General features: G+C 45.8%; 1 long non-coding RNA gene across 1 annotated transcript; it reads left to right on the top strand.

Annotated features, from left to right (window-relative positions):
* Window positions 1-1,166: 1,166 nt before the first annotated feature.
* LOC122454180 lies at window positions 1,167-2,944 on the top strand. Its single transcript, XR_006273334.1, has 3 exons — window positions 1,167-2,316; window positions 2,607-2,731; window positions 2,808-2,944. It is a non-coding gene; the product is annotated as an uncharacterized LOC122454180 (long non-coding RNA).
* The last annotated feature ends 11,399 nt before the right edge of the window (window positions 2,945-14,343 follow it).

The raw sequence follows: 14,343 nt of genomic DNA, 5'->3' as shown, positions 1-14,343 counted from the left end.
CCTAATTACCTCCAAATGCCATCACTTTGGAGGTTGGAGCTTCAGTAAATGCATGTGGGGTGTGGGCACATGGACATTTAGTCTACAGCATTCAGAGAACTGGTATGGCTTCCAGGCAAAACCGAAGCCCTGAGTCACACTGCCACTCACGCTGAACTCCTTGCTCACCTGCACTGGCTCAGTCCTGCAGTCTCCAGCTCAGGACAGCACCACGCCCTCAGCTACTGCGCCTGCAGCTGGAGCTGTTTCCCCCTCCCACCACCACTGCCAGGCGTCCTCAGCTGGTCTCTCTTCTCCGGCTGCCTCTGGTCTTGAGCTGCTGCTTCCCTGGGGGTGGCAGAATAAAGCTGGAACTCCTGAGAATGGTTGACATGCCTCTTCCTGCCGTCAACACGCATCTCCCCTCCTCAACCCCATCACACCATCAGGTGGCCCCCTTGCCATTTAAGGCACCAACAATCTGCCTGCAATGCAGGAGACTTAGGTTCAATCCCTGGGTCGGGAAGATCCCCTGGAGAAGGGCATGACAACCCACTCCAGTATTCTTCCCAGGGAAATTCCCTGAGCAGAGGAGCCCAGCAGACTACAGCCCACGGGGTCCCAAAGTGTTGGACGTGACTTAGCAGCTAAACAACCACAATAACCCATCTGGTAATTGCTCTCTTACCTGTCCCCTCCTCCACTGGACCCCCAGTTCCTATAGGGTTGACCGCTGTTTTGGCAGACTCACCGCCACAGGGCACTAAGTGTTAGCCCCAGCTCAGGAAATGATGTTGAGTGTGATGATTGACAGGCTCCTAAGCCGTCTTCTGATGACTGACTCCAGACCCTCCAGCCAGCAATCTGTCCTCAATGGCTTGCCACCCACAGCCGGAGCGGCATCATCTCAGGTGATCCGAGTGCAGAGCTGCGTCCAGGCAGCTTTTCTGACTGCTACTTCCACAGTAGTGCATTATGGCAGCATCTCCTCATCTATAAAGATTTATAGCACTTTTCTGCCGCCCGAGAGTTGGAAATGGGAATCCTCAGAGCTTTCGACTGATTGTTAGGGGGTCTGGCCTTGGCCTTGGAACCCACACTGCAGATGACAGGCAGGCTGTTTCTCTTGATTGCCCTCTCTTGGGAGTGTCGTGCTGGAAATGGGGTCAGCAAAGAAATACTGAAAGCCTAAGGCAGCTGGCTGGTGGCAGGGACAGGAGATTTTATCTCAAACCTTAATACAAAGGAAAGCGTCCATTGAGGTGAGGAAATCCTCAACAGTCCTGAGCGCTAGTATGGAATACATGTCTTCTTTACAGATGACATTTGCATTCCTTTTGCAAATGTTTATTTCTTAGTCCCCCAGGATTAAGAAAAGGAAAAAAAAAGAAGCTTTTTCCAAACTACATGTGGAAACTCCAAAATAGGTTTTATTTGCAATTTTAGCTCTTCGGGGATGACTTTCATGTTCCTGCATGTCAATTACACCTGAAAGTGAAGTGCCAATGTGCCTGTACCCCGGTCATTCTCACATGGGGGGTACCTGGGTGCACAGTGTTTATAGCATCTCTGCACCCCATAGGTCAGCTTGGCGTCAAGGTCACAGCAGTTGTGAGGCTGGGGCTGGGGGCTGAGAGACTCTCCAGGCAAAGCACTTTCCTAAAAGAATGGTCACGTCAGCTAACAGGGCGGGGGATGGAGCTATTGCTCTTCAGATGAGTGGGGGCATAAGAGGGTTCCAGTGTCACATGCCCACCCACCCACAGTTGATTTTCTCTAGCAGGTCATTATAAGGATATGAGCTGTATATATTTTCATGAGCAGTTTTTACTTCTCTGTTCCCAAACTCAGCTCCAGATACTGTGTCAAACAAGTAGAAAACCGTTAAGTCAAAATCACTTATGCCTTTAGGCTACACATGGGTACATAAATGTGAGGTTTTTTAAAACCTTTTCAGCTAAGCTTTAATGTGCTACTGGATGAAATTTTTAAGTAAAGGAAAAAAGAATGACGGTGTCGATTTATACAAAATTTCTAAATCTGAACGTTTTCAGATGAAAGCACCCCTTCCAAGCTTTGGTTTCAAGGGACTGGGGCAATGGGTGCAGTGAAGCAAAGCCTCCAGCTCTGCCTTTTAGGGTTCGGCCCGGAGCCCGGGGAGAACAGCTAGGCCGCCTGGGGACAGCAGGCGGCTTCTGTTGGCATGCAGAGCACGGTGCGTCCATCAGCATGGCGCTGTTTGCGTATCTAAATTCAGCACTTCGATTTGAAGCAACCGAAACTCACTTGACTAGAGGAGGCAGAACAGAAGAAGAGAGCCAGGGTGGTGGAGGAGAGGTGAGCGGGGAAGTGTCAGAAGCCAGGGCAGTCCCCCGCCCCTCCCCACACTCCCCTCACCCACAGAGACCTGCTAGCTGCTGTGAATCAACAAAGGAAAGGAGCTGGGAGCGGGGTGGGGGATGTCGTCCAACGTCCTCTTTGTATCCTTTCTACTTAATTGCCTCCCACCCCCAGCAAATCCCGGTAGTACGCCAGGCTCCAGGATTTTCTGCAAAACGATGTCTCTTTTGACAGAGCCCACTGTTTCCTATCAGCTTCCGTGTGTGTCTTGTTCAATCTCTATTCAGGGAGGAGACGATGGCAGATGGCTTCTCAGCGAGAGCCACAGCTTGCAAGGCTGCAGAGCGGGGACAACGAGATCAGAGTCTGATGAGTCTAGACAGCACACTGATGCACCAGAGAGGAAGCACAGGTACTCCGGCCCCCTGCGTCAGGGCTGCATTGTTCTGTGCCCTCTACCGCATTTTCCTTCTTGATCTCCCCTACAGAGAGCCAGGATGCAGGTGCCTGGGTTTGGAGGCTCTAGCTTTCTCTGCTCTCATCCATTCCCTGCCACCTAAGAATCAGCACTTCTCCTGTGATCTAAAGGCTTCCCGTCAACCAGTTTCTACCAAAAATGTGCAAAATAAATCTCTTCTTCCTGGACTTGTCTGGCCGACGATGGATTCTCTCGCTTGCCTCTTGATAGCCTGTCCCTGAGTGCTGTAATGTGGGAAGGGAGCTACAAAAAGGGATGGACGCTGCAGAGTGAGCAAGTGACTCTAAGCACATGTTAACAGAGGATGGGAAATAACCATCCTACGAGCAAACTGGAATGAGCTCAAGGGGCGAGGGTGGCAGGGATGCCGAGGCTTGAAGGACAGGGAGGCTCAGAGCAGTTGTGTTGATGTCCCCAAAGGCCCCGAGTGTGGGGTGTTCATGGAGCAGCAAGGATGTGAGGTCTGGGTCTGTGCTCACAGGGCTATGCTGACCTCCTTCCTGAATATTTTTAGAGAAAAAGCTTGCTTTAAGAAAAGTACTATGCGTGCATGCTAAAGTCACTTTAGTCGTGTCCGACTCTTTGCGACCCTATGGTCTGTAGCCCACCAGGCTCCGCTGACCATGGGATTTTCCAGGCAGGCAAGGATACTGGAATGGGTTGCCATGCCCTCCTCCGGGGGATCTTCCTGACCCAGGGATCAAATCTGCGTCTGCTGGACTCGCAGGCACCACTAGCAGCAGCATGTGGAAAGCCCTGACTTCAGTTAGTGCTAAGAAAACACTTCACTGAGGACAAGGCATAAGTGCACAAATGGACTCCAGTCTTGCAACCACTGCCCGCCTTCAGCCCCATGCTGCCTCCCGTCTGTCCCCTTGCTGGCCCACCAAAGCAGCAGTGGGGCAGCGTCACGCCTCAGCAGTTGGCCAAAAACCTGGATTCTTAACTCTGAGAAGGAGCCCATCCAATCTGGTTAAAGCTTTTCAGTACCTGGGGGCAGAGAACACCACCAAAAATAGAGGAGAAATTCAGGGGCACCATAAAAGGGAAGGATTCAGGTGGCGAGATATCTTTCAAGCCAGTGATTAATCCTGCAAACAAAGCTGAATCAAATCATATTTCTTCACAGAAGAGACGCAAGAGCTCAAGACAAAATGTTCAATGGTTTCTTGATCACAGAACAACACAGAGCAAAACAAATGTTAATCCAGCCAGCTCTAACTCTTCGATTGAATTCAAAGTTTATTTCAAGATATTTATGGAGAATTTTGACTGCTTATTCTAAAATGAAACAGTTCTACACATGATAGCTGAGCGAGGTGAAATAATAGCCCGTATCTCTTTTTGTAACTGTGTTTGAAATGCTATGTGCACACGCCTAAGAACACATTCATCATTTCTTTGTGGGGAAACCCTTAAGTTCCAGCTACAGTGGTCATGAATTCATTTTCAAATTGGAGAAAAAGCTTCTCAGAGTGGTGCTGGGGCTGGAATACTGTGCTACCCCATCGTCACAGTCCCCTTGAAGGTGTTATGAACTGGGATGCAGGGCAGGGTCACAGCATTTATACAGGGGTCCCCTGACACCTATTGAACATATGTTGGTCTTTCATTGAATTAAATGCTGGGAAAGCAGTGACAACTGGCAGAGCAAGTGTGGGACACTCCCTACTCCTGACTAAGTTTTTCTCTGTTATCATCACATCCAAAACCTTAGCCCAGTCCATCTACCTGCCCATTGTGTGTGCTGCTTTGCATTCCATTGGAAACTTTGATTTCTTAGCATTTTAGGCACACTAAAAAGAAAGTGCTGGGGGAGGCATGTCTAGCATGTTATGGTGAAAAATATCTGGTTATTGCCAGAGTCTTGAAAACTGGAGATAAGAATACCTGTTTTCAAAAGAGCAAGAACTTTAGGACAGGACAGACTGGGATCTGAATCCTCTCTGCATGCCGAGACTGAGAATTACCTGCATGTTCAGTTTCCTTACTTCCTAGATGGACATGATAATACCTACCTCTCAGGACTTTATGGCAGTTGACATTATAAGATAATTTATATACAAAATAAGCCAATGCAAATGAAGCTTTTCTCTTAAAAAGCTAATGATAAAGCTTTTCATCACTGTCTCTTAAAAAATAGTTGAAAGAGGGCATATTATTTTAATGCTAAGGAGACATGTATTCCTTGCAAGCTGACCTTCCAAATAACCTTGGCAGGCGAGAGCTTTACCACTGGGCCACCAAGGAAGCCCTGAAGTTTATATTAGTTATAACTAAAAGTTCATTAACTGACCTAAAAAGAAGCACACAGCCAGAATACCCTTGCGGTAACCAAAAAGGAAACACAAAAGTCTCATTTCAGGGACTCCCCTCCCACACAGTCTGCCAGGGATGAGCAGACCTAACATCCTCTTAACACAAATCCACAATCAAATACACTGAGAAGAGACCCTGCTGTGACAATAGTCAGACAAGACCAAGTCAGGAGAGACGCCCAGCACTGCAGATGGCGCAGTGGCTGGGGAGAACTAGGGGATGAAAACATTAGGAGAGATCAAAGGCACAAACGAAGGTTCAACATGCGAGGGCTGTGAAGGATATAACCAAACACCGCACAGATATGAAATATACCAAATAACTGAAAAGGAAAAGAGATGAATGAACAAGGGAATGAGGAGTCTTCACAAAGCAGAATAGACATGCAGTAGACTCTAAGATTGCTCTAGGGATTTACGCAATATTATCTCAAGGGCTGCTTTAAGGACTAAATGAAATGGTGTTTATGAAATGCTCAGGGAAATATAAACACTGAATAACTTCCTACATTTATTTTTTTAAAAGCACATAAAAATATGTGTATATACATATACATACATATTTTTGTGTATATCTGTATATGTAGAAATGAAGGGGAAAATTATTGCCCAACATAGAATTAATGGTGATTCTAAAAGGGGAAAATAGGAAGGATGAGAGAGAAGAAATATCTAGAGTATAAAGGCCAGAAAATTTTCAGAGTTAAAAAAAAAATTCAATTTTTCTAAGCAGAAATATCAGTGAATCCAACTGAATAAATAAAAGATATATAAACACATCACAAAGAAGCTCCTAAGTCTAAAAAGAAAATAAATCTCTTAAATTTGTCCACTAGAAAAACTCACATTTACTTATGTACTCATAGTAAAAGTTTGCCTGACAAAAGACTTCTTGATGTTAACAACAGAAGTTATGTGATAATGGAACAATAGTCAAAATGTTAAAAGATAATTCCCTTCTGCTTGGAATTTTACATCTGACTGAACTATTATTTAATGATGAATTTTAAATAATGATGCTTTCAAAGCAAGGATTGAGGAATTTCACCAATAACTAAAGCTTTATGAAAGATTAAGAGGAATTACTCTACAGGGAAGAAACTGGAGCTAGAATAAAACTGCGAGAAAGAATAGCTGGACCCAAAGAAGCACAAAGAGGCGAAAGAGAAAAGCAGCTACAGGCATCACAGAGGTACAAAAAATCATGAGGGTACTACAAACAGTCATATGTCAACAACTGGGACACCCTGAAAGAAATGGACACATTTCTAGAAACACACAACCTTCCAAAAATGAATCGAAGAAACAGACAATCTGAACACAAAAATCACTAATAGTGAAATTGCATTTGTAATTTAAAAAAAGTCCCAGCAAATGAAAATCCAGGACATCACACAGCAATTCTGCCAAACATAAGGAAGAGCTAAGGCCTGTCCTTCTCAAACTCTTCAAAAAAACTTGAAGAGGAAAGAACACTCCCAAATTCATTCTATGAGACCACCAATACCCAGAAGCCAAAGCCAAAGACACTAAAAAAAAAAAAAAAAAACTACATGCAAATATCTCTGATGAATATAGATGCAGAAATCCTCAACAAAATATTAATAAACAAAATTCAATAATATATAAAAGGATTATACACTGTGATCAAGTGAGATTTATTCCAGGGATGCAATGATGCTTCAAATGCAGAAATCAAGAAATATGACACACCACATCAACAAAAGAAAGGAAAAAAATCACATGATCATCTCAATAGACTCAGAAAAAACATTTGACAAAATTCCACACCCATTCATCTTGAAAATGCTCATCCAAGTCAGTGTAAAGGGAATGTTTGTTGTTGTTCAGACGTTAAGTCCTGTCTGACTCTTTGCGACCCCATGGACTCTAGCGTTCCAGGCTTCCCTGTCCATCATCTCCCAGAGTCAGCTCATACTTATGTCCGTCAAGTCGGTGATGCCATCCAACCATCTCATCCTCTGCTGCCCCTTTCTCTTTCTGCCCTCAATCTTTCCCAGCATCAGGGTCTTTTCCAATGAGTCAGCTCTTCACATCAGGTGGCCAAAGGATTGGAGCTTCCGCTTCAGCATCAATCCTTGCTTCCACTGCAGGGGACACGGGTTCCTTCCCTGGTGGGGGAACTAAGATTCCACATGCCAAGCGGCGCCATTAAAAAAATATATATGAGACAAATCTCCAAAGTCATTTCCAGAGGCTGATACCCAGTGTTACCTGCAGTCACGAGAGGAGTGGCCTGCGGCGAACTGGAGAAGGACTTGCAGGACAGCGTCACTCCTCACCCATCTCTCTTACCAGTTTTCTCCCTCCAGGTTTCCTTTTAACTTTCATGATGAAAGTGTCAGTTTCTGGAACCCAGTTTGCCCTGTGACCCTCCGTCTCTCCTGGGCTCCCTGCATCACACATCCCTCCCTCAGCAGCTCCTCCCCGTTCTGACAGTGAGCTTACCTTGTCTGAACCCAAATACCGTCATGGGACAATGTCAGGCTAACCTTGCTTTTCAGACTTGAATGAAAAAAGGAAATATATTCAGTGCAATTTCCCAGTTCCAAAGGCAACTAAAGACTTTTATTCCTATAAGGAATAATTGTAGATGCTAATAACTGAGAGTTAGTAAAAAGGACAATTTTGACATGAACTGGAAAGTTAGAAAATGCTACATGATAGGAGTAAGGTGGGGAGCATGGGAGCTGGCTGAAGAGGTGTGTAGGTGGCTGCTGGTTTCTCTTCATCTTCTTTTCTGTTTATGTTTGATTTCTATGATGCCATGGGGAGATTTCGGCTTGGATGCATGTGCGCTCGCGCACACACACACACACACACACACACACACACTATACTGACAGAAAAAGGAAATGCACTCATATAACGTAAGTTTAACTTGCTCACAAATGCAACAACGTCTGGTCATTATGCTAATTTATGTTTTGATTATTCAGCAGGATTAATCTAGGCACTGCCAGGAAAGAAAGATATTGCTAACAAAATAACTGTGCATATAAATTTGCAGGCCTGAGATAACAATTTTTTTTTCACATTCCCTCAAGTGTATTCAAATTAGCCAATTGCTTGTCAACAATTGATATATGCTAGTTAAAAGAATAAGCCAAAGCCCTTCGTTGAAGTATCAACCGGTGTAATTTATGTTTCTTTAAAAACATGCAATAATTCAAACTCTCCATTAATTTCTCTAATGAGATCCCGCTGTCAATGATGATGGATACACGCACACAGGCTCACACCTAGACACAGGCATATAATCTACCTGAAAGATGACTTCTCAAACCTCTAACTGTGGTCCTTAACTAGTCTCAACTTGAACCATCTGTGTATCCCAATTATATTTCTTTCTTTTTATTCTTATTCTGAAATTCCTCTGCATTCTGACCTTAAGCAGAATGTCCTACATCTATTGTTTTTTTTCCCAATTATTTTTATTAGTTGGAGGCTAATTACTTTACAATATTGTAGTGGTTTTTGCCATACATTGACATGAATCAGCCATGGATTTACATGTCTTCCCCATCCCGAACCCCCTTCCCACCTCCCTCCCCATCCCACCCCTCTGGGTCATCCCAGCGCACCAGGCCGAGCACTTGTCTCATGCATCCAACCTGGACTGGCGATCTATTTCACACTTGATAATATACATGTTTCGATGCTGTTCTCACAGATCATCCCACCCTCGCCTTCTCCCATAGAGTCCAAAAGTCTGTTCTATACATCTGTGTCTCTTTTTCTGTCTTGCATATAGGGTTATCATTACCATCTTTCTAAATTCCATATATATACGTTAGTATATTGTTTGGTTATAGGATATGCATGCTCTTTAACTTTGATTTTTTGACACAAGAGGCAAATCTCTGCTTTACTCTGCCTTAGTGTGTGTGTTTGTGTTAGTTACTCAGTCATGTCTAACTCTTTGTGATCGCATGGACTCTAGCCCTGCCAGGCTCCTCTGTCCTTGAAATTCTCCAGACAAGAATACTGGAGTGGGTAGCCATTCCCTTCTCCAGGGGATCATCCCGACCCGGGGAACAAATCCATGTCTCCTGTATTGCAGACAGATTCTTATTTTACCATCTGAGCCAACAGGGAAGCTTTACTCTATATGTCAACGTATTTCAAGACTTGGATAGAATTCTAGTGATAGAATTCAGGAATATTATTCAAAAAATGCAAATAAGAGACAGAATCACAGAAACAGGTATATCATTGGGTAGTCCATATGTGGTTTCCAACTAATGTAGGTAAGCTCTCCATGTAACAAGGGAATCAGTCAAATAACACCTACTCAGAAGGCTTAATGGACGTGGCTTTGAGCAAATTGCAGGAGATAGTGAAGGACAGAGGAGCCTGGGGTCGCAAAGAGTCAGATATGCCTTAGCGACTGAGCAACCACAGCAACAATCAGGAGGTGAGAAGCCAGCTTCACAAAGGCAGGTTTACCTCCCACTTAAATCTGATGCTCAATTCATGGGGAACCAGTTCCCTAACCTTCAGGTGGATTGTTGAGCAATCTTCCCGTGGCTGGAAATGACTCTCCTGCCTTTGCCATTGGCCCTTTAAAAGTACCTAACTGGTTTTGAAGATTTTCAATGTTAAGGAAGCCCACTGAATCATGATCTTTGTAGAGAGGAGAAAACCAGGAAGCACCCCCTTATGTAAATAGAGAAGTGAGTTTCGGGGGGACACTGACAAGTGATTTGAAGACTAACTGACTGTGACTCAGATGATTAAGGCCAAGAGAAGTTTAAAAACCAAGTATGCACACCATTGACATAGAGAGCAGAAGACAGCTGGAGATAGGACCGTAGAGAAACACATGCTATAAAAAAAGGATAAATTTTCCACAAGTGAATGGGCTTCCAGGGAGCAGCTGGCGTTTTTTTCCTGGCTACTTAAGAAGAGAAGGATAAATCCCTGAGAGCCAGAGCAGTGCAAACCAGAGGAAATATCTATGGGAAAACGTGTGTACTATGAGGTTGACACTTTTCTCAGGAGACACTCAGACACAGACACGCAAACATCTATACACAGACACAGACATAGACACACACACGCATATACACACATCCGTACATGTGGAGGATCAGTGAGAGTTTCTGCAAAACCTCTCTGTTTTTGTTTGGAAGCATGACACCCACCCACTTCTCTACGTCTTGGTGGTCAAGCACAGGACTGACCTCAACAGTTAATCTGATGTCGGAGGAGGAATCAAGACGCCAGTGAAGGAAGGACGCTACCTAAGATGGTGTGATGGACAAGAACTCAACTCGGGAGTCGGTGAGTCAAGATTTATCTGCCTGGTATGCCATTTACTAGCTAAGCAGCTAAATGAACCAACACAGTCCAGTAGTTACTAATGGAGCACACCAAGTATCAGTCACCATAGTGAAGTGCTCAGCAGGGTGACGGTTTGGCTGGGAAGCCTGGGAAAATTAAACAGCCTCTTGGAACCTCGGTCTCTTCATCAGTAATAAAAATTAAGCTATGGACTTCTCCGGGTAGCTAGAATAAGGATACACACTGCAGCTGGGCTGAAATAATAATTACGGTAGATAATGAAAAATTCTTCTATGCCAGTCACTGCGTGGAATGTCTTATTGATTCTATCTTATTTAATTCTAAAACCGCCTTATAGAAGCAAGAATGGCCTGGGAGCGTCCTCTGAAATCTCTCTCTCTTCTCCCCGACAGGACGTGGTGTGCCCACACTGCTTCCTGCAGGACTTGCCCCTTGAGAAGGGGAGCGAGGGGGGCACAGGGCCCCTGCACGTGGCCCGGGCCAGCTCACCTCTGCAGGACGCAACAGGACGGAGGAGCCCTCAGCCCGCGCCCCGTGGCGGGTGAGCTGCGTTCATCCCAGGCCTTTCCAGGAGACATGGAGGGGTGATGACCGTGACGACCTCATCTGGGTGAGGGCCCCGAGGCATGGAGGACTGGAGCACCTCGCCCCAGGGCAGGCGGCCCTGCTGCGGAGTGGGGGCCCCTGCCCTCCTCCTGGAGTCCTGTCCTCCCACGCTCTGGCTGTTCCTCCCTTCCCTGCAGATAGCCATGCTGGGCCTGGGGTACAAGCCTGTCCGCAGCCTTCGTGCAGTTCAGAGTCCCCCTCCACGGTCCTCCTTATGGGCAACTTGGCTATGCGCACACATACAGAGACACACACATGCACACAGACACACACAGATACACAAACATACACATAGACACAGACAGAGAGACACGTGTACACAGATACACAGACACACACAGACACAGACACACACATGCACACAGACACACACAGACACACAAACATACACAAAAACACAAACACACAAACATACACATAGACACACACACACAGACACACACAGACACAGAGACACACACACATACACGGACAGACACACAAACATACACAGAGACACAGACACACACACAGACAGACACATACATACAGACACATACAGTCACACACAGACACAGACACAGACACACACACACACACATACACATAAACACACAGACACAGACATATACACACAGACACAGACACACAAACATACACCTAGACACACACACACAGACACACACACAAACACATATACACAGACACACACAGGCACAGACACAGACACACACACACACACAGGCACACACAGGCACACACAGACACAGACAGGCACAGACACACACACACGCAGACACACAGGCACAAACAGACAGGCACGCCGCAGAATGGAACGAGCCGGCCGAGCCCTGGGTTGGGCCCCTCAGCTCACCTCGCCCCCGTTGCTGTGTCCTGCCCAGCGGTCCCTTCAGCACGCGTCTCCACAGCCCTCCTGGGCCAGGAGCAGAGGAGAGGGGGCAGGTGAGCCTGACAGGCTGCCATCCCTGGGATGTGGTTTTATTATGTCTTGCAATATAATTTCTCTCTATTCTCCTTTTCATAATAACTTTGTGAGGAGTATGGTCTTCATCCTTTCCAGAAACTTGTTTTAATCTGAAATTAGCTTTCCTGAATTGTTAGAGGGAGAGGAAATTCAGGAATAATTAATTCATCTGGTGTCATAGAGGGGAAAGTGATGAACACTCACTGGAGAGATTAGAAGAGCTTCACAGGAAGGGCTCAGAAACTGAGTTTGGAATTGCACGTGAATGTCAGCATCCAAGGAGTCAAGTCCGGCAGAAAGGGAGGCTGGGGGTGGGGGTCCTGAGTGTCCATTCCGGGCCCTCATGACGTAACAGGCAGGTGCCCCCCCTTTCTGTGCCCCGTGGAGTGACGGAGTGCAGACTGACCCCTGAGAAGCAGAGCTCGCCTTCCAGCTTCAGGAGACTGGAGTGCACTCATCCCAGAGCCAGCCGTGCTGGTTCGCAGGGCACGGCGGCCGGGGGAGGGTGCGTGCCATGTATCCGGGGGGCTTTAGAGTCCTTAGAGTGGTTAGAAGCTTCCAGGTCAGCTTTGCCACTTTGTAATGCATTTCCTGTCTAGATCTTGTACCTGACCTACAGCTTGTGTGTGACAAGCAAGGGAGAGACACACAGCAGCTGGAGACGAACCTGCCCCTGTTTCTGCTTGCTGCTGACCTCGAGGGAGGTGGGTCGGACTTGATGCTTCAGTGACGGGCTGTCATGCCCTCAAGCCCCGCTAAGCTCTCACTGTTAAGACTTTGCAGGGAGAGCGAAGCCTGCCAAGCATCCACGAAGTGGCACAAGATTTTCTGCCTGGTGTTGAGTCTGGGAGCCAAACCACCTGCCTCAGAGCAGGGCTGAGATGGGGGACTGGGTGATCGCAGGGACACAGAGGTGGGCTGGGCAGCTGTGGGCCGTGGTCACCCACTGAGACGTCCTCCTCACTGGGCTCAGGTTAGACTCATTTCCACTTAAAAGCGCCGCCCAGGCGGTTCTTCAAAGCACTGCTGGGCCCTTTCATTTGTGGAGACGGGCTGTAGGTGGGATATTATACCTGTGGGCTGCTTGGAAACCGAACCGGAGTCAAAGACAAGGCCCGTGGCCTCAGGGAGTTTCTGGGTGAACGAGGCAGCTGTTCTCTTTGTTTCAATGATGCAGTTTACTTCCCCACACCAGTCTCTGCTACTGAATTATAAATAATGGCATTACTAGTGCACATTGCACTTCAGATCTGGAGCAAAGGGTTTCCTGAGGGGCCACATGCTCCTGGGAATAGTATATTTTATGTTTTCCACCCTACCCCTATCCCCCAGAGGGCTTCCATAGCTTTCTCAGATACTCAGAGGGGTCTGTGAACCCAAAAAGATGAAGAGCCATTGATTTAGAAAAAAATAAAATGACATTGCTTAATCTGAGCATGACCTCAATTTTCTCCTAATTGGATTTCAGGAGGAAATGTGATGACATTTATTCTGCTGTCAATCTGCCTGTATGTGAGTGTGTGTATACATCTATTAGTTTTTATTATATGTAATAATTACTAGTTATTATTACATAAAAGAAAGACTAATTTTCTAGAAACCGAGAAGACAAAAGCCCCCGTGGACTTGTGTCTGCCAATTCACTGACGTTAAATTTATTAATGACTTCCCTGGACCCCCACTGTTTTATCTTGTCCCTGGTAGGAACTTAGCTGAGGCTTGCAGAGACAACCCTGGCCCACTGATCCTAATAGTAGTGGAAAGGGCTAGAGAACACAATTTTCTAGTGTAACTGAGCAATCAACAGAGTAAATTACAAAGAAATGATCTTAGTGGGAAGAAGAAACCAAGAAACTAGAATCACAGGGAGTGACTCTGTGGGGTTCTGAATGAGAGCAAGTTGGGAGGCCCAGGATTTGCTGGCCGAATGACACAGGGGTGAAAAAGTCATGCAGGTGACTTAGTAAAAAAATTTATTGGAGTTTAGTTGCTTCACAATGGTAAGTTTCTGCTCTATGGCAAAGTAAGTCAGCTACAAGCATACATATATCCCCATTTTGGGATTTCCTACACAGAGCATTAAGGCGAGTTCCCTGTACTGCACAGGAGATTCTCATTCATTATTAACGTTATCCATAGTATCAATATTGTATATATGTCCATCCCAATCTCCAAATTCATCTCACCCCCCCCTTCCCACTTAGTGTTCATACATTCGACATCTAGTGACTGCTGAGTGAATGATTACTTTCTTTAAAAAGAAACGTTTTTCTTGTCTAAATGTAAAAACAAGATTTAGACTTATTCATGCAGTGAGTCAATTTACTAGA

Source organism: Cervus canadensis, chromosome 16, assembly GCF_019320065.1.
Source record: "Cervus canadensis isolate Bull #8, Minnesota chromosome 16, ASM1932006v1, whole genome shotgun sequence".
NCBI lineage: Eukaryota > Metazoa > Chordata > Mammalia > Artiodactyla > Cervidae > Cervus > Cervus canadensis.
Note: the sequence above shows the minus strand (reverse complement) of the source record. Positions and strands in the feature narration are given on the sequence as shown.